At 41.6% G+C, this 22,218-nt stretch overlaps 1 pseudogene; it reads left to right on the top strand.

The window, feature by feature from the left end:
* The first annotated feature begins 9,688 nt into the window (after positions 1–9,688).
* LOC147456098 (uncharacterized) lies at positions 9,689–10,387 on the top strand (annotated as a pseudogene).
* The last annotated feature ends 11,831 nt before the right edge of the window (positions 10,388–22,218 follow it).

The raw sequence follows: 22,218 nt of genomic DNA, 5'->3' as shown, positions 1-22,218 counted from the left end.
TTGACAGGACGGTATGTTACAGTTCATATTAGTTACATATTTACACTTACTAGAGAGGCATTTTGATTCATTTTTCAATAAAAGTTATAAGTTTATGAAGAAACTTGCAGTTTTATTCCAATCCATGAAATGTATAAAGGGGGTTGTTTATTAGCCACGGATCGCACATGATATAGAACATTTTGTAAGGTGCACCATCAATAATGCAAGAGCGTATATGAGTACATAAGCAGCTTCAAAACCTAAAAAACAAATCATAATTATATCAAGAGAACATATAACTATTTCGAGAACGCATCAATGTTTTAGTTCTAACATGAGCACATAAGTGGTATGCATATCCATAAGCTGCAGAAAACCACATCAAAAGTGCTTTATCTTTGTTCACAATATTGAAGAAGCTAAAAAAAAACGCATCAAAGTGGCACATGTATCTAAACATGGGGATAACTATAAGCATCAAAAGCAAGAACACAAGCTTTTCTCTCTATTGAAAGAACCAACAAATACACTTAATCTCTGAGCATGTATTTTTCTTTCACCAAGAAGAAGCTAGCCCTCAATAGCTTAGCCCAGATAATGCATCAAATTAACCTCTAATAAACTACACTTGTAATATCACTCGAAGTGTATAAATTGAATCTAGATTCACATACAAAAAGATGCATAAGAGCATTGAGAAAGAATATCCAACAAATCGTAGAGTCATTTCAAAGCCATAAATACTATAAATAGCACCACACAATGGCACACATATCAAAGGATGCATCAACAAATACATGTCCAAGAAGACATCAAACTACATATACATCAAAATATTTCACTTCCTATAGAGTAGAGAGATTAAGAAGGGCAGATTAGGCTTGCATAATATATTGAAGCTCTCAATGGGAACTTAAAAGGGTAATTGTTAGATGTTTAGAATGCACATTCAAAAGCATACAACTTAAACATAGTGTAAGCTCACCTTCAAGGTTGCAAGGAGAAAAATGTTGTACTCAAATTTCACACTAAAGTTTCTAGGGTCATCCGGTTCGATGCTTGCATCCAAGGCTCTATCCATGGGTGTGATTGTGACTCAATCAACCTCATCTATCTTGATGAAAAACTTTAGAACATCGTTGCACTCTTCGAGAGTAACATCAAACAACTGCGCAATGCATGTCTGTAAGGCAATCAAATCATAAAAATTATTGTTATACTTGTCATATACCACTTCCTTCACTTTAGACGATGTGTATGTCGATTCAATGTGAAAAGGATTTCCCAACATTTGAAGCACCTCCTGGCTCACTTCTCGTCTTGTTTTTTGCATAGAGAAAGTGTTTGGAAGTAGCGCGTGCTTGATGTGACTTGTAAATAACAGCATATCCTTTATTCAATATATTGCCTTCATCCAAAATTGATTGAACTCTTGGGGTAAAGGCGTTACGCCTCTGCCCGTGGCCAACCGACTGTCCGTCCACTAACCACACTAACCTTAATATTCATGTACCAAGCTCTTCTACCACTTGGAGCCTTGCTCCACCCACACAACCATGCACTCTTGCTTCTCCCCTTCCCCACATGCACCACACCACACACGCGTGCGCGCGCACGCGTGCGCGCACACACACACACACATTCACACACGAGTGCACTTTCAAATGATATCAGAGCTACGGCTTGGAGATTGGTATGCGTGTGACAGCTTCCTGGTGATCAACACAGAAGTGAGAGAGTTTGGTGGCGGTAGATCCGGCACGACAAACTGGATCATGTTGGGATAAAGTTGGTGTGCCTTTTACCCCGACTAGACACACCAGAGACGTCCAATTGTGCATCAAATATGCACAACTTATTCTTTACTAGATACATGAATAAGGAGATTTTTCACATACACATTGTGGTGAGTTTCTCCACCACTTTCTCTCTTATCTCTTCTCTCTCTCTCTCTCTCTGTCTCTCTCTCTCTCTCTCTCTCTCTCTCTCTCTCTCTCTTCCCCCCCTTCCTTTCCTCTCCCTCTTTGCACATGCACCGCATTTGTGCACTCACAATTGGTATCAGAATGCATGACAATTGTGGGGAGCACGACAGTGTTGAGAGCTGCAAAACAATAACTTGCTCGCTCTTGAGATCAAGAAAGCTTGGAAGCTTTGTGAGAACACAATGTGATCTTGTGAGCTTAACTAAGAGTGATGTACGCTCTTGTGGAAGCTCAAAAAACATTGTGGATGATAATGTGTAGGTGAAGCTGTTGCCCTAAAAATTATGTGCGCAACAACACTCTTTTGCAACAAAACTTTGATTACATAAAAAGGTGTTTTTCAGCTTGGTTCATACCATCCTTAGATGAAAAGTTATGGTCTATAAATTTTCAATTGAAAGTTTTTCCAAATTTTGCATTGATTTTGTTGTATGTTTGGCAGACTGCGTGTAGGTCGAGCATAAATAGTTGTAGATTTTTACGAATCTATTTTGACCTATAAAAGAAGCTCGTTTCATGGCCATTCCCATTCTTCTTGACCATTTTTTTGAGATCTACAACTTTGCAGAAGGAAGTTTTGACGAATTTCGAACAGTTTGTTGAGAGATATCGACTAATCGATTGTAGGGTGTTCTAAAAGTTGCAGATCATGTATGCCTATTGTGGTGGATGTATGCACTCTTGCGGACTCTCATGATTCGAGAGTGGATTCATCACAGATTGATGGATTGCAAGATGTTGGTGCAACTCATGTATGCTTGAGTGTGGATTTTGTGCATGATTTGCTCATGATCTTGAGCATGTTTATGACATGTATGGTTATTACGGTCACATTTCAAAATAATGGTAGAACTCTACTAGATTTTTTCAACAATTTTGTGTGTTCATGCAGATGATTTGCACTTGTGCTTTTGATTACATTGTGGCACTCATTGGTTGCTTTGCCATAGTGTTTTGGCATTGCATTGTGAGAGTGTTTAGCTTGTAGTGGATACTAGTAACAGGTAGCCGGATTTGAGCTTTCACCATGGTTGAGTTGCTCTCCCACTTGCTCTCCAGGTCAAGGTACTTTTGGCAATTGAGACTTGCATCAGTGTGACGATTGTAGAGCATAGTGTGGTTACACTACTGAGGGAGATTTTATGTGTTGATGTGCTTGCGCACTATGAGTGTTGATGTGCTTGCGCACTATGAGTGTTGATGAGCTATTTTGAGAGTGTTTTCTCTTTGCAGAGAGCTGATTTCATTCTAGGTTTGGTGTACTTTTCTTTGGCATTGGATTATGTACATAGCCCATGAAAATGTTGTAGAGCCGTGGCTCTTGTGTATTCCATTTTGACATCCATTTTTTTGGTGATAGTGCTTGAGTTATAGAATATACTCATTGTGTCTACAAGTTACGGATTACGCACTCTTTTCGATCGATGTATATTTTGATCGTGAATCTACTGCCTTACATGTTATAGGTAGTCATAGGTTATTGGTTCTACATTATTCTTTGGTAGTGCTATGTTGAGCTACATGTTACATATGCGTTGATCATAGTTATAATTGTGTAGTGGTTGTGCTGATCGCCCACTTTGACATTCACTTATGGTAGTTGATATGTGTGACAATTTTGAGGTTATGATGATGACTCATGTGAGACATTCACATGAGTTTCGTTGATCTCCCACTTTGACATTCACTTATGGCAGTTAATATGTGTGACAATTTTGAGGTTATGATGATGACTCATGTGAGATTGCGGTCTTGTTCATGTGGACACTTGAGATGTTGGCATTGTGGTCACATAGGGCACATTTGATGTCGTTGCTTTAGATGCATGAGGCAGTGACGTAGATGTATGCAAGATGTAGATGCAACTTTGACACATGTTAGAGAGGTACTTGCGGTTGTATATGCCAGTGACGGTGATGTCACACTTGTTTCAAGTATACCTCGTCTATGGATAGCACACTTTCTCCACATTGGTTACTAATGGTGATACAAATTTCCATGTAGCATCATGTTGTAAGTGGTTTGGTAGTTTTTCTATTGGGAGACTTGGTTGTGTGTAACTTGCTGATGGTTCAGTGTGTGACATAGAGGGGGCAAGAGATGTATGTTTGTCATTGCCTAAAAGCATCATACACACTTCATCATGTGTGATATTTTTCTCAGCTAAGACACATTTTAATCTCGGTGAGACAATTGAGAGACATTGGATAGTGCTTAGAGAGAACTCTTTCCAGATGCATTGCGGTTTGCTAGTCATTACGAGAGGAGCTAGGATTGGCTTGGTTTACCCTATGCATGTATCTGAGGTGCGAGATGACATAGTCTTGATTACAGTAGTGTCATGTCAGCGAGAGACTAGACACATATTTTTTTCACATGAGCTCCAAAGTACTATGCACGAAAAGTCTGTAGATGAAAAATTAGAGCGGCCCTGCTCTAGTAAGACACATCAGAGATCCTCTTAGAAGAGAGATGCCTCCTACCACAAAGATGAGTGATATGGAGTTCTTTGACATGCTCATGCTAGAGGCTAATATGGTGATGCTAGGACATATACATACAGTCCCTATGGATAATGAGGGAGTGATGACTACCCTAGAGTCAAGATTGACACATCTGTGCATGACTACATTTGGTGGTGATGCAGTGAAGGTTGAGATACCTATTGGGATAGATTGGTAGAGGTCACTTGTAATGGTTGAGATAGGTCTAGAACCACATATCTATATCCTAACTCTTGTTCCCTTTTTATCTTCCCATATTAAGTGATCATGTTAATATGAGAAAATCATATGGTAAAGTTAGATATTATATTTTATGACATCATTGCACATGTCATTGATGTGATTCCCTCGGATATGTTGGCAAAAATTACGCACTTGACATTGGCCTTTGGGACTCTCATGTACGACTTATTAGTGTCGAGACCCGGCATAACAACTGTTGTGGGAGCGTTTGCAATTGGAATTTTTAGTCGATGCATCATGGAGTAGTGCAGGTAATCACATGATAGCTGTATGATATGTATGCTGATTCTAGCAGAGATATATGCTTCCATACATCGTTGGAGCCTATACGGTGGTATTATGCATTGACTTTGAGAGAGCTAATGGGTATAGGTTGAGAGTTGAGATTCCTCCCTATACCTCTTATACATACCATTAGGTCCTATAGTAGTACCACTTATTGGCACATTTGCCTTTAAGTGGGAGATTGTTGGGGTAAAGACGGTGTGGCTCTTACCCCGATCAGACACACCAAAGACGTTTGATCATCCATCACTTTACACATTTTATTCTTTACTATTGAGGGGCTCTTTCACACACATTGTGGTGAGCTACTCCACCCACATCGTTTGTTCTCTCTCTCTCTCTCTCTCTCTCTCTCTCTCTCTCTCTCTCTCTCTCTCTCTCTCTCTCTCTCTCTCTCTCTCTCTCTCATGCATATGCACCGCATTTTCACACTCATAGATCGGAGTGGATTGGCCACAGTGGAAGGAGATCTAGGCAGATATAAATCTTGGCAGAGCTCGGAGCTCCGACATGTGCACCCCCCCTCCTTTTGCATCCTTCAATGGAATATTGAGGGAGATCTTAGAATCTTTGTAAAAATTGAGAGTGTGCAGAGAATCGAATGTGAGCAGAAATCAGGATCTGCATAAGGTAGAGCTTGGGGGAGCTCTATCCAATGTGCAACAACAAGTAGTAAATCAAGCTTGCAATTGAGATGGCAGATTATCTTGGAGCGTACGCGTGTGCCCCCCCCCCCCCCTTTCCCCCTTTCCCCCATTGCATCATTCAATGGAATGTTGAGGGAGATCTTAGAATCTCCACAGAAATTGGGATCTCCATAAGGTAGAGCTTGGATGAGCTCTGTCCAAAGTGCAATAGCAAGCAGTAAATCAAGATTGCAATTGAGAAGGTAGATTAGCGAGATCAACTTGTAGCACACAATCAAGCAAGTAACAAGGGAATTGGAGCAATTATGAGTGGGATCTGCAAATTGGTGCAATTAAGCAGAAACAGTAGAGAGAAAATTTGAAGCAATCAAAAGGTTGGAAAGGGCATCGAAAGCAGGGGCATTAGGGAAAATTTAGACTCTCAAAGGGGCCCTATAAGGAGGTTTGACTTTGCCTCTCTTGTCTAGCGTCGGAAACCCGGTAAAAGTATATAAACGTTTTGTCAAAACCCTATCAACCAACATATCATTGGAAAGATTTTAGAAATTAGGTTCTAAATTCCCAAACTCCGACAAATTTGGAGTTGATTTGTAGAAGTTATGGCCTCCCCACTGAAGCTGAAATGTGGGGAGAGATTCCATTTATAAGAGGGAGTTGTCACATCAAAAAATAGAATCTTCTAAAATATAAGGAATCTGATGGCATGCTAGATATCAATGGATAGATCTTGATGAGTATATTCTAAATCCAAAAGGTTCAAAAAGTTTTGATTTCATTTTTTCAAAATTTACCGTACACTTGTTTTGGACAAGAGGGAGAAAGTCAAAGTCCTTATACGGCCCATTTGAGAGTCCAAAATTTTCCTAATGGAATTGAGCAATGTGCAAGACAAATTTGGCGAAAGAGAGAAACAAATTGTGGCAAAACAAGGAGTAGCACTCTAATCCCTATAAAATCAAGCTCGCAATTGGATTTGGGAGTTCCTGAGATGATGCGTGTAGAAGCTACAATAGCTTGGAGAGCATTGGAGATCATCGAGCGAGCTTTTCGTGAGCTTGAGAGTGTAGTCGGGTATATGTAGAGAGTCCAATCAAAGGCAGTACACAATCTTTTGGTTGTGTGTGTACACGTACACACGAGACTCAAAGCTATACTAAATCATCAGAACAAGCTTGTGATAAAGAAAGTAGCTTTTGATGTGTTTGATGCACATTTGATACTGAGATAGGTAGGAACGGTTTAAACTTGGGTTTTTCAAGAGATTATCTATCTCTTGTAGCCTCCATGCACTAGTCGGGTCAGCTATGTCCCACGGATTGATAATTTTTATGTCTATGGTTCTTGCTTTTCTAGCATTGATATGGTGGGGCTTGGCACCCGGTCAACATTTTGGCACCGTTGCCGAGGATGAGGCAACCTAGACTAGGGAAAAACCCAAAGCATTCACTTGAATTTCCATCACTTCTTCTAGTTTCAGCTAGAATAACACCTATATTGACTTTATCATGGTTGAGAGGTGCTTGAGAGCAGAGATTCTCAGTAAGGACCTGGGGAGCATTAGTGTAGTAGGACGGATTAGGTGAAAGATCCTTGAGACTAACTAGTGGTCGGTAAGGGTTGGATATGTTGAAAAAGTATGGTATGGATGATTGTAAGCCGATTGCAATGCCCTTATATCAAAATATGAAGTTGGAAAATGATGCAGGTCAAGTGCTTGATAATGCTATTATGTATGAGAAGATTGTGGGCAGCCTAATATACTTGACTATATCACATCCATATTTGAGCTACACAGTTGTATTGGTATGTTAGTTTATGGAGTCTCCCAAGAAACCACACTTGGATGTAGTGAGGCACACTTTGTGCTATGTCAGTGCTACTTTAGTATAGAGATTTCAAACTGAAAGTCAAACTTTTGACCTTTTGTATTGTGTTTTCATGATAAGTAGGAGTAGGGTAAGTAGAAATAACATCAGGATTGCATCTGATTGGAGTTGCACTTAGAAAACCAAAAAAATAGTCAGATATATCTTAAGCGCGCCTAAGACAGACAAGGGATTTTGGGATTGAAACTGAGAAATTGAACTTTCAAGGTGGTTTATCAACTTGTTTAGAACATTCCCATTGATTTTGGAAACATTTGGATCACTAAAACACTTGGTCAAGCCCAAAATTGAGAAAAAAAACGTAGACTTTAGAGAAAATCAACAAGCAAAGTCAAATTAGACTAAAACTTGGAACCAAGGTGTGGATAAATCCTAAAACTTGTGGGAAAATCAATCTATGAAGAAAAATACGAAAAACGTGTAAATATGGAAGAGTAGTATCTTAAGCGCACCGAAGATAGAAAACTCTCCAGAGGGGGTGTTATAACAAAATTTCAACTCATAAAGTCTAATTAGACCATAAGGAAACTCTTGATCAAGTTTCATCCAATTTGGAGCTGTGTAAGGGTACAAACACCATCGGCTTTGGCGACACTCTTTACGGCATCGACTCTTTTTGTTTTTTCTCTAGGACTTGGCATCGATGGCTCAGCATCGGCTTTGAGCATTAACAACTTGACGTATCGATTTTGACACCGATCAAGTGGCTATTCGGCTAGCGTGCCTCTGCCCGGCGGTGGAAGGTGACATTGAGCGTTTTCCTCGACTTCTACATAGCGAGAGCGGCAGCCTCTCCTCCGGTATAGCCTGGCCATCGACTTCCCTCCCACACCCATTCCGGAGAAAATTCGGCTCTGACAGTTTCGCCCGGCACATCTGCTTCCCGAACTCGACAGAATAGGAGACGATAGAGAGAGAGTGACATTGACTCTCCTCTAGCCCCCATCTGGAGAGGCCCGACTTTGACATGGTCTCCATAGTGCTTTTGACTCTAACGGTTCTCCAATTTTTGCTTCAATGACACACATATGACACATTTAGCTCCAACAACCCATTACAGAGGAGGTTATTCCCTCGAGCGCACTCAGCTCTTGGACGGTGTTTCTAGTGAACGAGTTTACCGATCGATGAGGTAGTGTGTGCCAATTTCGTAGAGGTTTTGCTCACAAATTGCGCACTCTTTTCAGTATAGCTTATGTGGCACATGTAGTGCTCATGTGCAATTGTGTGGAGCATTCCAGAGAGCTTTTGGCAGGTCTTGTACAGTTTTATGCTATGTATGCATTATGTGGATACAACTTGAGCTTGGTATAGCTCGTAGGTAGCAGGTTCGTAGGTTTATAGGTGTTTTTGGATAGGTATACATCCATAGAGCCACTCGGTTAGGAGTGAGGTGTTTTGCTAAGCTTTTGGCAGCGTATATAGACCATTTATGGATATGTTTACTAAGACATTGAGTGTTTGTTTTTAATGCGATTTGTAAGATTTTTGAGTTTTTACTTAATTTTTAGGGAAAACTTTGCCAAATTTTTCCTAGATTCTTGCCATGGTTTATGCGTATTCACAGTTTACTCTTATGGTTTAGTGGTCAAGTTTACTCCCACTCTGGCAGTTATCTGCAGTTTTTTGGCTTGCAGTTTGCGTTGAGTTTTGGCTCATTTTGCAAAGGAAATTCTGTTCGTTTTTCCTCGTCTTCTTGCCATAAAAGTTTGCAGTGTTATGCCATCTTGTATAGTGGTCGATATATTTTCACTTTGACAGTGATCGAGTGTTTACTCTCACTTTGACAGGTTTTGTCAGCGTGGACACAGTTTGGTGTTCTTGTACCCACTCTCGCAGGAGTGAGGATTAGCGTATGCTTGTGTGGCTACAGATAGACAGTCACACGTTTCACAGGTTTTTGCAGATTTTTGTAGGCAATTTCTCTTGTGGGATCCGTTTTGAGCTAGTTTTCTCTCTACTTGCATATATGGTTATGCGCTTTACAATCGGTTGAGTAGTTTGTCCTAGTTTATGCTTGCAAATAGCAGATTGTGTGAGTTGTTTTATGCATGTGTGAGCATCGATTTTGATACGACTGGTCATGGTTTTCAAGATTGTGTAGTGGTCAAGTGATCTCCCATTTTGTTGCCATTTTGGCATTCACTTATGGCATTATGGCAACAAATATGTGTGATAGTGAGAGACAGCGCTCTCATTCTTGCCGATACGTACGATGTTGGCATTGTGGTCACACATGTTACATTAGGCGCCATTGTTTCAGACGTATGAGACAACAACAGAGATGTATGCGTGATGCAGATGCGGCTTTAACACATGTTAGAGAGGCAGTTTGAGTGGCAGTCTATGCCACTGACGATGATGTCATGCTTGCCTCGAGTGTACCTCTTGCAGATATGTCTATGGATAACACACTTTCTCCACAATGGTTACTTGATAGCGACGCTTCTTTCCACGTGTCACCGTGTCGTGATTGGTTTAGCACCTTTTCCAGTGGGAGACTTGGCTGTGTGCACTTGGCCGATGGTTTGGCATTCGACATAGAGGGTGCAAGAGATGTTTGGTTGTGTTTTCCTAGTGGTGCATTATACACACTGCGGCATGTGCACTACGTTCCTCAACTGAGACAGAGCTTGATCTCAGTGATACAGTTAGCAGACTTTGGTTGCTAGATAATTCTTAGAGAGCAGTCTTTCGAGATGCATTGCGGATCACTAGTGATTGCCAAAGGAGCCCGTAGTGGCTTGGTTTACCCTATGCATGTATTTGAGGTTCAAGATGTCATAGTCTCAATTTTGTTGCTGGCATGCTTTAAGCGAGAGACCAGACGTTTTCGTGCCACTTTGTGGGCATAGGGTGAAAGATGAAAATCTGCATACATATTCAAGGTTTTGCCAAACTTATGAATAATGTTAATAGCTTTTATGTCAACAAGAGGGCGGAGATGTATGCTTTATGTGGGTTTTTAGACCAAGAGGGCTCCAGAAAGGGGCAATTATGATGGTAGGTGGAGGATATTCAAGGTGAGGTTTTCTGGCTTGGGAATGTAGAGATTGAAGTGTTGAGTCAGCTGGTCCAGATGGCTCACCAAACGGAGCTATAGAGTGCAAGATATTTGGCTTTGAAGTTAAGTGATTGCAGATCCAAGACGGATAGGCCAAGTGATGCCAAGTAGTCCAAGCCAGTTTAGAGATATGGGTGTGTAGTGCTTGAATTATGGAGCATGTTGGTCTTTTCAGATCGTTGATCGGAGTCCTAGATGCCAAGATACGATCGATCGAAGTTTCGTCGGGGGCTAGTTTGTGTCGGGGTGGTCACCTGGGTAGATGTGCCATCTCATGATTTTGGAGCTTCGCCAAGGATTCTATGCATTCTATGCGGTGTAGGAGCTAGCAAAAAGTGACGGTGTGTCAAACAGAGTCCTGGTTGGCAAGTTACTGTGAGTTGAAGTTTTTGCCAATTGACGGGGTGTGATGCCAGACAGAGTTTTCCCAGTATTGAGTGCATTGGTTGATAGGCCAGGCATCGTCGGAATGGGATGCAATCGGAAACCAAGACTTTTGTGGGGATTTTACAGATTGTGAGTCGATTCACCAAGCCATAAATGGCTGGGGATTGAAACTGCAAGGAAAATATTTTCTGGGTAGTGAATTTTTTGGACGGCTTGAAGGGTCTAAGGGGGTGGATCACCCTGGGGGCTCCCATGTGTTGAGGAAGATAGTCCCGCATGCGAGGTCGCAAGCCAAGGGTAGGGGGTATATGACCAAAGGCATCACCCTTTGTGAGCCGTCGATGTGGTGAGCATGTTGAGCTCCCCGGCTATGGGGCCGGCTCGAGGTGCTGTGTTGGTGGCCTCTCGGCGCCGATAAGTGGTTGTGGATGGATTTTGCCTGTGTGGTAGGAGGTTGAGGTGGCACTATTGGCGCGTTGCAATTGATGATATGGTGCTCGCTTGGGGGGATTGATTCCTGTGCCTATGGGCCCAAAACTTTTTGAAGAGGAAGTGTGGGATCACCGACGGTGCAGTCGGTGCCTCGGTTAAGGGAGAGTTCCTTTGGAGTGGGCCTCAAGCCGGTAGGGTCTCACATGCAGTCGGGAGGCCAAAAATAGGGGATGTTCGACAAAAATAGGTAAGGAAGGGTATACACACCCAAGAAGGCGGGTTTTTTTGGCATTAGGAGGAGGTTTTTTTTGGGTGTGAAGAGTCGGAGAAGGGGAAGCAAGAGCATAGCGTGATGAAGAAGAGGAATCGGAAGGGGGGGAGCAGTAAGATCACGACTCTCTTGGTCTTTTTGGCCCTCTCTATCTCTCCCTTGACAAAGGCCTAGAAGAAGCAACGGGAAAAGAACGTGAAGGGCATAAGCAAGGGGAAAGAGGAGGACAGAGTTTCTACCTTTTGTTCTTTCTTTCTCTCTTTCTCTATCGACCTTGAGGAGATTAGACTAGGGCAGTTTATGGAAAGCAGGCGAATCTCGTCCGAGCACTGAGTGGAAGGAATTTTTCTTCTAAATTTTGATAGGCAAGGGAGCTAAGCAAGATGAAGCTTACGTGGCAGGTTATGGATTGTTTCTATCGGGTTTGGGGTATTTGAATAGGGGATTTCAAATCAACAGGCATACCGACGTTGGCGTATGCAACCGATTTCTATCAAGGGTTCTAGATATCTGATTAATGGAAACATCTTCTGATTGCCAACCTCAATTAATTGTTAATACCTGTTCTAAGTTGGGTTTTAGCCATTAATTTTGTTTCGATCTATGATATTCTCTTGCAATTCTCTCTAAGCATATCTATATCGTCTTATTAACACTAAATCGGCCCTAACCGCACTGGTTTCCCTTGGTTTTCATCTTGACTACTTCTCCGTCTACAGCCATAACCCCCGCGCTTTCCCAATCGACCTTGGAGATATGCGTACTCCGACATTTTTGATGAATCCGATGTGAAACGAGACCGGGGTAGACGGAAGTAACGATGTCGGTAGACCAAGATAATGTTATACAACATTTAATACAACAATTTGCTGCACTTATGCATCAACAACATCTGCACCATCGGCAGATGATCACTCAAATTTTGGAAAGGGAAATGGAAGCTTGGATTCGTGAGCAAGACAAGCAGTGACAAATAAATTGGGGCGATTTGAAGGACGTGATATTTCCAAATTTTGCAAAGTATATGAATAGGTTATGGAAGACAAGGGAGCAGAGGAGCACACTGCAATGGAGAATTTTGTACTTGTTGTTGTGCCTGAATTACGTGCACAGATTGAGGAATTGAGAACTGTGCATGGTGCTATGTGGGCGGTGTTCAAACAAGCTCTCAAAGATGAATATTTTCTTGAAGATAAGGAGCATGTTACAAAGAAGAGTTTTTTGAAGTTGGTGCAGCAACATAATAAGGGGGTATCTCCTCTTGAATTTTTAAGAGAATTTGAAAAGAGATTTATCCAATTATCTCCAATCGAATGGGTTGCTCTTAATTCAGAGAAAGTAGAACTTTTTGTGTAGGCTGCAGATCCAAAATTGCAAAAAAGCTTAGTGGATCTCCTCAAGGATCCTGCAGGGGAGTCAGGGCTGAAATCAGATTGGAAAGAAGTGATTGAAGCATTCAATATGGTGGTGAAATGACAAAGAATACTGTATAAGTTAGTTGGAATGAATGTAGATATGGGAGAAAAGGAAGAAGCAGTTCCTGTGCCAATAAAGAAGAAGATTCCAAAGCTAGAGGAGTCATTCATGGATGAGCTTGTGAAGGGGATCCAGGACATTAATTTGAAAGCTACGAAGCTTGAAGAGAAAGGTTCAACCTCCTGTTCGAGAGACAAAGCGGTCCACAAAGAGGAAGTGGGAGTCAAATGTTACCATATACATGTGGTAGTGATGTGTGTGAACACACTAGGACCGCCGGGGCATTCTTTCCCTCTTTAGGAGGTTTTTTCCTCGTGCATTGTATATACGCCCATCACTCTAGGGCTATCTATCTTTCTATTGCACACTAAGTAATACACTCTCTGTTGTGTACTTTGAGCTTCCTTCGTCTTCTCCAAGTTGTGTGTGTTTTCCTGCAACCCTAATTCCAACAATTGGTATCAGAGCAGGTTGAGTCCTCTCAGGCTTAGTCGCCAACAGTTCCAGTAGACGACTGTTTACTTTCTCCAATTTCAATGAGCTTTGGTGAGCATTCGCGGGGCGTTCGCAGGTTGACAAAAATTTCGAGAGTGCTCGTAGAGCTTAGTCTGCTCAGATTTTTGATTTGGTGCAAAATTTATTTCAGTGCCGTCTTCTGCATAACAGGTCCCTTACAGTCTTCTACGGTTTGTGCTATATAGCACGTGTTGCTCCCACTTCATTTCTCCTCTTTTCAGGCAGTTTTCACATTGCTATGATGCTTTCAAAAACCTGCTTGGCCAAGCGCACATTTGCTATTCTTTTCAGCCCATTCACTTATTTTCATCTCCATGATAAATCTAAATAACTTTGCCATCAAAGAACGAACCATTATAGTGCAATAGTTGTTCACATTGTTTACATCTCCTCCTTTGTGCAAAGGTTTGATCCAATTTGTACTCCAATCGTGAGGCATACCATGTTGAAGTGCAAGGTTAAACATATCGTGTATCCAATATCGTGTTTTCTCCCTTGTCCATTTAATCATTTCAGCCTTGACACCTTGAAGGTCCCTTGCCTGGAGAGTAGCAAGTTTCTCAAGCACACGACATATATCTTCAATGGTAAAGAAGGGAGGCATAAACGGAAGGCGGCTACAACACTCCATCTTATCAACATTGGGTTGCTCAAAGAGGTTCTTGCAATGCATATACATATCCTCAAGAGTCAAGTCACCAAAGCTCTCAACACGCTTGCCTTTTAGATTTTGCCAAAACTTGCCACATGCATATGCTTTCTCTTGTGGTAAAAGAAGTTGCTTTTTGACTTCTCACCTTCTCCTCTTTTTTTGAGCAAGTGCTTTGTATGTGTGTGAAAGTTCCAAGTAAACTTCCTTGTCTTTGCTTACATCCAAACTTAGCAAAAGTGTTTTCGGGCTTGACTACATTCCATGCCAAACCATTTCTTCTTGGTGTTGGGCTCTCTTGATGCTTTGTCATGCTTAACATTTGGTCCACCATATCAGTATATATAAGTGCTCGTTTGAAGTCTAGACGTAGGTACAAATGACTTGGAGGTCAGATATAACCTATGGGACCAAATGAAAAACATTACAAAGTGGCTCATCATATGATTGATACAGCTCAGTTGGGTGAAGTATATATTGGAAAATTTGACTTTTGAGAGAGAGAGAGAGAGAGAGAGAGAGAGAGAGAGAGAGAGAGAGAGAGAGAATTTGATGTCAAAAAGGTAAACATTTTGCTACACTGAAGAGCGAGATAGAGGGGGAGAAATATTCGATTAATGTAGCTCTTTGCATGGCAGCTTGTGAGCATAAACTTCCTCAAATATGTCACCATTCAAGAAAGCAGTAACAATGTTTGATTGATGTACATCCCAACCAAAATGAGCTACCCATGCACATAGAAAACGTAAAGTAGTTATACGACAAGTGGGATAAAAATTTTCTTCATAATCTATGCCTTTCTATTGTGCATAGCCTTTTGCAACAAGTCAAGGCTTATAGTGATCAATCTCACCAGTCGGCTCGCGTGTCAACTTGTAAACCCACTTTGTCCCAATGGCCTTTTTGCAAGGAGGAAAATCACATAAAGTCCATGTGTCATTTTCTATAAGTGCATCATATTCAGATTGCATGGCAGCCATCCAATTTTCTGAATTCTATGAAATCTTTATCCTCACAGGCTTAACACAAGCGAGTACTATGGGTGTTGTATGTGGGTGGCTGTGTTCCATTGGTGGCATGTGGTGTCATGCTATTTTGTGGGCATTGTGGAGACAAAATTAGAAGCCCTTTGTGCAATTTGTGAGATTTAGTTTGTTTTGGCAATTGATGTGTTTACCTGAATCACCTACAAATGGTGGGTTAGTAGAGTTTCATGCTAAGAATAATGATAAATAGCGGAGAATTGGTCCTGGGATAGAGCCAAAGTTTTTCAAGCACCCATCGAGTCTAGAACGGGCAAGATATGGCCAAATTTGCTCAAGCTATGAGGCTTTTGCTAGTTTTGAAAATCACATATGTGCACCACTTTGATGAAATGGCTATTATAATTGGGGTTTTACATATCAAAATTGGATTTTGGGTCGTGGTTGGTGCAATTGAGAGTTTGTCGGGCTTCTCAGGGCCTTGTTTGGGCTTGTGGAGAGCATGTAATGGAAAATAGACCAATTTCAAGGTCATTTCTATGGTGGTTTTTGGGATCTCAAAGGGGGAAATTCTTGGGGGCCACCACATGTCAATGTATGTTGTGGAAATTTCTGTAGTTGCACCTACTCTTTCTTCTCTTTCCCTCACTGCGTTGTTGTGTTCTTTTTCCTCGCTTGTAGGAAAACATCCCTCATCATACGCCAAGAACCAAGGTAGGTCTTAGTAAACTCTTCCCTTGAAGTTGCGGGCCACTTGCAAAGGGTTGAACACTTGCTCTAGTTTACTAATCTCAAGCATTTTTTGCAAGCTTGCAGCACCTTTGATGTTGAAGTTACACTTTTGCAACCATATAATACATTTTATAGAATTACAAGTACTCAAAAATATGTTTTGTTTTTTTAAAGCAGTAATACATAGTCATCTAACCTGCAAAGGCATCTTTTTCCTGCGTCTGCCAATGCTTTGGCCACCTCTGATTGAGTTACCTTTTTCATTAGAGCCAGCTCATAAGAAAATCTCTTTCCTCTATGAGGAAGCTTGGCATCATCGATGAACAAATCAAGGTCTAGACTAGGCATGGATGTCAAATGTATACTCTGGATACTGCATTGTACGTTCCCTGCTTCTCTTGCAATCGACACCCAGAAAACATCTGTCATGACAATTGGATTCCATGCCAAGCTAGAGAGGTAGAGTGTTAAGGCAATGGCCAAATGTGCTCATCTGTCTGTGTTATTTCCAAACTCCTAACGTCTACCTGGTCAGTAGAAGCCATTGAATGGATAATGAATGTTTTCTTGACAGGCAAAAGATCCGCACATGCCAACCCATGCAATCTTTCCTCCGTTAGCCACTTTGGTCGTTTGTTCCAATTGATTGTTCGCAATGTCGTGCATTGAAGCCAACAAGGATCAATTCTATATTTTCTAGCACATAAGAGGTCAAAACAATATACCTCCACCAATCATCTCCTAAAGTTGGATTAACAACGGCCAACACATGTTTTGTTTTTCTTTTGGACGGTGCATCTATTTCAAAGAATGCCTTTTATAATTGCTTTGAAACTCCGAAGGAAGCATTCTATCCTTCTCGGTGATGATCTTTTTCAATGCAAGAGTGTACTTTTCCTACATGTATGGCTTTACTGATAAATACATGCTGCAAGATGCAAAATCCGACACAAAATTCTGTAAAAAAAACTACATTGGCACTCACAAGATGTAGTAGTTGAGACATTAGAGGCATAGGCACATTATACCATGCTTTTCTCCCTACCCTCTTGTCAATGTCTGCCTGCATCCAACTATAGACCACACATGGTAATTTCTCCATGGTTTCCTCCTTCAAAGCAAGCCCCATCGCCCGCACCATCCATACCATATCAGTGTAAGATGTTGCAACATATCCTGTCTCATTCAATCTACATCGGATTGACAATCATAGAATGACAATATTATTTGATTATAAAGGCAACCCTCAAATCAAACCTGCCTAAAGGTACTTACTTGTTTATATGCATCACTATGCTCAACATGTTAGGGGTCATTTGAAGAGTCTACCGCCACAAGCTCGACATGAACCCTTGGATGCAAATTAATATCTTTCTCACAGGCTACGTCTGCAATCATAGGAAAGATCACATAGAAATGAACCCCAAAATGCGCATTCAAGTTAACCACATAGAGAAAAAAACTCACTCTATTTAGGAACTTCCATCCAAGCGGCCAACGTATGGTTCCCATCGCACATATATAACATTTTTCCACAAAGGTCACCCCAACATGTATCTTTGATTCGGCCTCAAACTCTTCATTGACCATTTGCCACAATGGATCCCATGTTTGCATGATAGCGTCATCAATATCGACGCTAGGATAGCTCAGTCCATCGATAGAGCATATGAAGCTTCCCTTGGGTTCATGCTATCCCTACAACAAAAAGGTATCTGCTAGTGGCTGGAGATGCTTGGAATCCCAGCTTACATGTGTTGCTTTCTCAAGGTTCAACAATCGACATAGAGGAACCCATGGCAATGGAGTCTCATGCTCTATCTGCAATAACCAAATTATGTCCAAAACCTCAATTTGCATATGTCACTACATAATTTCAATACAAAGAATTACAATCACCTTGAAATTCCCAAGATGCTTGGACAACATATCCTATCGTACAGTGACATCCTCGTTAATGGAAAACTCCCCCTGGCATTTTCCCCTGCTGTCATGTAAGCCTCCATCTCTCGATCATCTTTGATATCCTCATCCGAGCTGATAGCATCTCTCACAAACCTAGAATATGTCCCTTCCTACAATTTTGTGTTACCCTTTGCAGCCTTTTTAGGTTTCCACCGACGAAATAGGTGGAGATGGGACAACAGTAAATGGCTGGCTACTATTGTAGTGTCCGACAGTAGTGGATGGTGACATTTGTGTCGGTTTGTCCTTGCAGTCTTGGTGACCCGCTATTTAAAACGGAGCAAAGATCATTCAACAAGTTAACCCATTGCATATGTACACACAACACTTTTCACTCAGAGGATATCAATGACAAGCCATTAGTGAAATGAAACCAAAAATTACCAAATCACTTCTAGACCATGCAACACAACTGTTCTCTGCCTTCTTCAAAGTAGCCATCTCCTCATTTCTAGAAGGAACATGACTCATGAGACAGAGGAGTCTCCTTCCCTTCATATACCTCTACCACAACAACAAAGAAGCATCCAACCGGCAATCTGCTTCCATGAAGCTCGACCAAATTTGAAGTCTTGTCTATTTTTCCAACGCCAATAGCTTCTCCATTGTAAATGAATTCAACGTATGCACCAACATCAATTTTCTTGGCCATATTCCACTTTAGACGAAATTAATGCAAAGATTAAAAACACTACAAAATCAACCAAAAGAAAAAACCATAATTCTACTTGTAAACATTATATCACTCTGCTTTTTTATCATTATCTCAATAGAGAACAATCAAGACAAGGGGAGGGAGGTATGTCATGAGAGAGAGGGGGATAGTGGGAAATGCATTGACAAAGAGTGTATACATTGAAGCTACCTTGTTCACAGCCACTTGATACTTACTCGGAGTATTACATTACAAAGCATCGTTTGTAACTTACTATCGTAACTTAAAAAAGTTCCATGCTACATCCCTTTTTATAGGCATTTTCCCTCACTCTATCTCAATCATATCTTGCATATCTCTCCCTACCTAAGCTCTCTTATTATTTGTTGCCACACTAGTGTCTAGCTCTCTCTATATATCCAAGCTTCTCTCTCTTTATCACCCACATACTCTCAATGTGATTATAAACTTGCAAGCAATGGATGGTGTCATTTATCAATAGCTCTTAAGACCCACATACTCTCAATCACATCCATTGTGCCTTTATAAATTCACTCTCCCTCCCTTCCTCTTTCACCCTCCTCTATAATCTCTCTCTCTCTCTCTCTCTCTCTCTCTCTCTCTCAAGGTCATCATGTCGGGTGAGCGCTAACATGATGACCTTGAGAGCGCTCACCCCACATGATGACCTTGAGAGAGAGAGAGAGAGAGAGAGAGAGAGAGAGAGAGAGAGAGAGAGAGAGAACAGAGGAGGGTGAAAGAGAGAGGGAGGGTTTCAAGGTGATCATTACCTTATAATCAACTGCTTGATTGTCACCTTATCTTGTTACTCTCAATACATCCATGATGAACCCCTATATATAGGCAATTTCCCTTCATGATGTCCTTGAGGGCCCAATGAGATTGTTCTGCCGTAGGCAAAACAACTCTAATAGCAGCAATCCTTGTAGCAAGACCTGCAACATCCTCAACATCGCCTACATCCTCAATACCAAGACATACATCAATGCCCTGCACAATATTCCAGACACCCTTTGACACAAGAACGTGTTGCATCATATAAGACCACATAGGGTTATTGTCCCCATCCAACCTGTCCTCAACAGCAAACATCTTGAACACATCTGTGTTGTTGTCAACCATGGTAAATGTTGCACCTGATGTGAAAACTCCCCGAAAATAGGAAAAACGGACCGGGAACAACACGTGCTATATAGCACAAACCATAGAAGACTGTAAAGCACTTGTTATGCAGAAAACGACACTGATAGAAATTTTGCACAAAATGACAAAATTGCCTGTGCAGACCTGCTTGTAGTGGAAACGGAGGCTGAAATGAGCTCGAATCAGAAATCTGAGCAGACTAAGCTCTATGAGCACTCCCCGAATATTTGTTGACCTGCGAACGCTCGCCAAACCTCATTGTAATCGGAGAAAGTGAGCAGGCATGTGCTGGAGCAACTGGCAACTAAGCCCAGGAGGACGCAACCTACTCTGATACCAATTGTTGGAATTAGGGTTGCAGAGAAATGCACACAACTTGGAGAAGATGAAGGAAGCTCAAGGCACACAATGGAGAGTGTATTACTTAGTGTGCAATGGAAATATAGATAGCCCTAGAGTGATGGGTGTATATACAATGCACGGGGGAAAAAACCTCCTAAAGAGGGAAAAAATGCCCCGACGGTCCTAGTGTGTTCACACACATCACTACCACATGTATATGGTAACATTTGAGAGATCCGATAGTGTAAGCACGGGTTGAGAGGTAAGCTTTTCTTTAAGATTCTCAAAAGAACTTTGATCTTTAGCAGTCCATATGTACTTAACATTTTTCTTGGTCATGTCATGTAGTGGTCCTGCTATTTGGGGAAAGTTTTCTATGAAGCGTCTATAGTATTGGCACATACCAATAAAGCTTCGTAGCTCATGTATATTGTGTTGAACAGAGAAACACACACAGCTTGGAGAAAATGAAGGAAGCTCAAGGCACACAGTAGAGAGTGTGTTACTTAGTATGCAATGAAAATATAGATAGCCCTAGAATGATGGGCGTATATACTATGCTCGGGGGAAAAAACCTCCTAAAGAGGGAAAAAATGCCCCGGAGGTCCTAGTGTGTTCACACACATCACTACCACATGTATATGGTAACAAATCCCGCTGGAGTGATGCGGTGAACGAGAGCTGGCACATGAGTAAAGGGAAGTGCCATGCCCTGAGGACATGATCAGTCCACAAAGGGGAGTAAGCCCAAAGCTTTGCCGAAAGCTTCAAGCTTCTCGCGAGACACTCCCTTTGTGAAAAGATCTGCAAGGTTGTCCTGTGTTGGCACATAAGCCAAGCTGATCTCTCCTGCTGAGACCCTCTCCCTGACATAATGGTAATGCACCTCAATGTGCTTTGTGCAAGCATGAAAAACTGGGTTCCTCGCAACAACCAATGCGCTCTGACTGTCAGTGTAGATAGTGTTGGCAGTATCCTCTCCAACACCCAAATCATCCATAAGGCGTCTGAGCCATACACACTCAACCGTAGCTGTGAAGACTACCCTGTACTCAGCCTCACAACTCGAAGTGGCCACAGTAGGTTGCTTCTTGCTCAACCATGATATACATGAACTGCCAAGCATGAAACAAAAACCACTTGTGGCACACTCGCGTGCCAAAACAACCAGCCCAATCTGAGTCCGAAAAAGCATGTAAGTCTGGCGGCAATGATCCCCCCTTGGGATAAAACAAGCCAAGATGTAAAGTGCCACTAAGGTAGCGGAAAATCCTCTTGACAGCCTGTCAATGCTTAGACCCTGGGCTATGCATAAATCTGCTGACTTGTGAGGCTGCAAACTGAATATCCAGCCTCGTGTTGCATACATAAATGAGGCAGCCAACAACAGTTTGATAAAGAGTGACATCAGCAGGATCACCAACATCATGTAGACTCAACTTCAAACCTGTTTCCATGGGAGTGGCAATAGGTTTGCAATCCTCAAGTCCAAACTTACATAGCAATGTCTCTATGTAAATTTCTGACACAAGGCAATACCACCATCACACTGCTTAAACTGTATGCCCAAATAATGATGCAACAGCCCCAAATCTTTCATCTTGAAAGTAGCATTCAAATCAGCCTTAAATTCAACAATATGGCTCTCATTTGGTCCAGTGATTAGCAAATCATCGACATAAAGAACCACAATGAGAGGTACATCACCCTCACGCTTAACATACAATGAGCTTCCTGTTCGACTGTTAGGAAAGCCTCGTTTGACCAAATGAGTGTCATCTTTCTCATACCAAGCACGAGGAGATTGCTTCAACCCATACAAAGCCTTCTTACATCTGCACACTTTGTCCTCTTGTCCTTTTATGACAAAACCGCGAGGCTGCGTTACATAAACTTCCTCAAATATGTCACCATTCAAGAAAGCAGTAACAATGTATGATTGATGTACATCCCAACCAAAATGAGCTGCCAATGCACATAGAAAACACACAATAGTCATACGACAAGTGGGAGCAAAAGTCTCTTCATAATCTATGCCTTTTTGCTGTGC

This window comes from Adiantum capillus-veneris, chromosome 6 (assembly GCF_014529385.1).
Source record: "Adiantum capillus-veneris isolate H3 chromosome 6, ASM1452938v2, whole genome shotgun sequence".
NCBI lineage: Eukaryota > Viridiplantae > Streptophyta > Polypodiopsida > Polypodiales > Pteridaceae > Adiantum > Adiantum capillus-veneris.
This window is presented reverse-complemented; position numbering and strand designations above follow the sequence as displayed.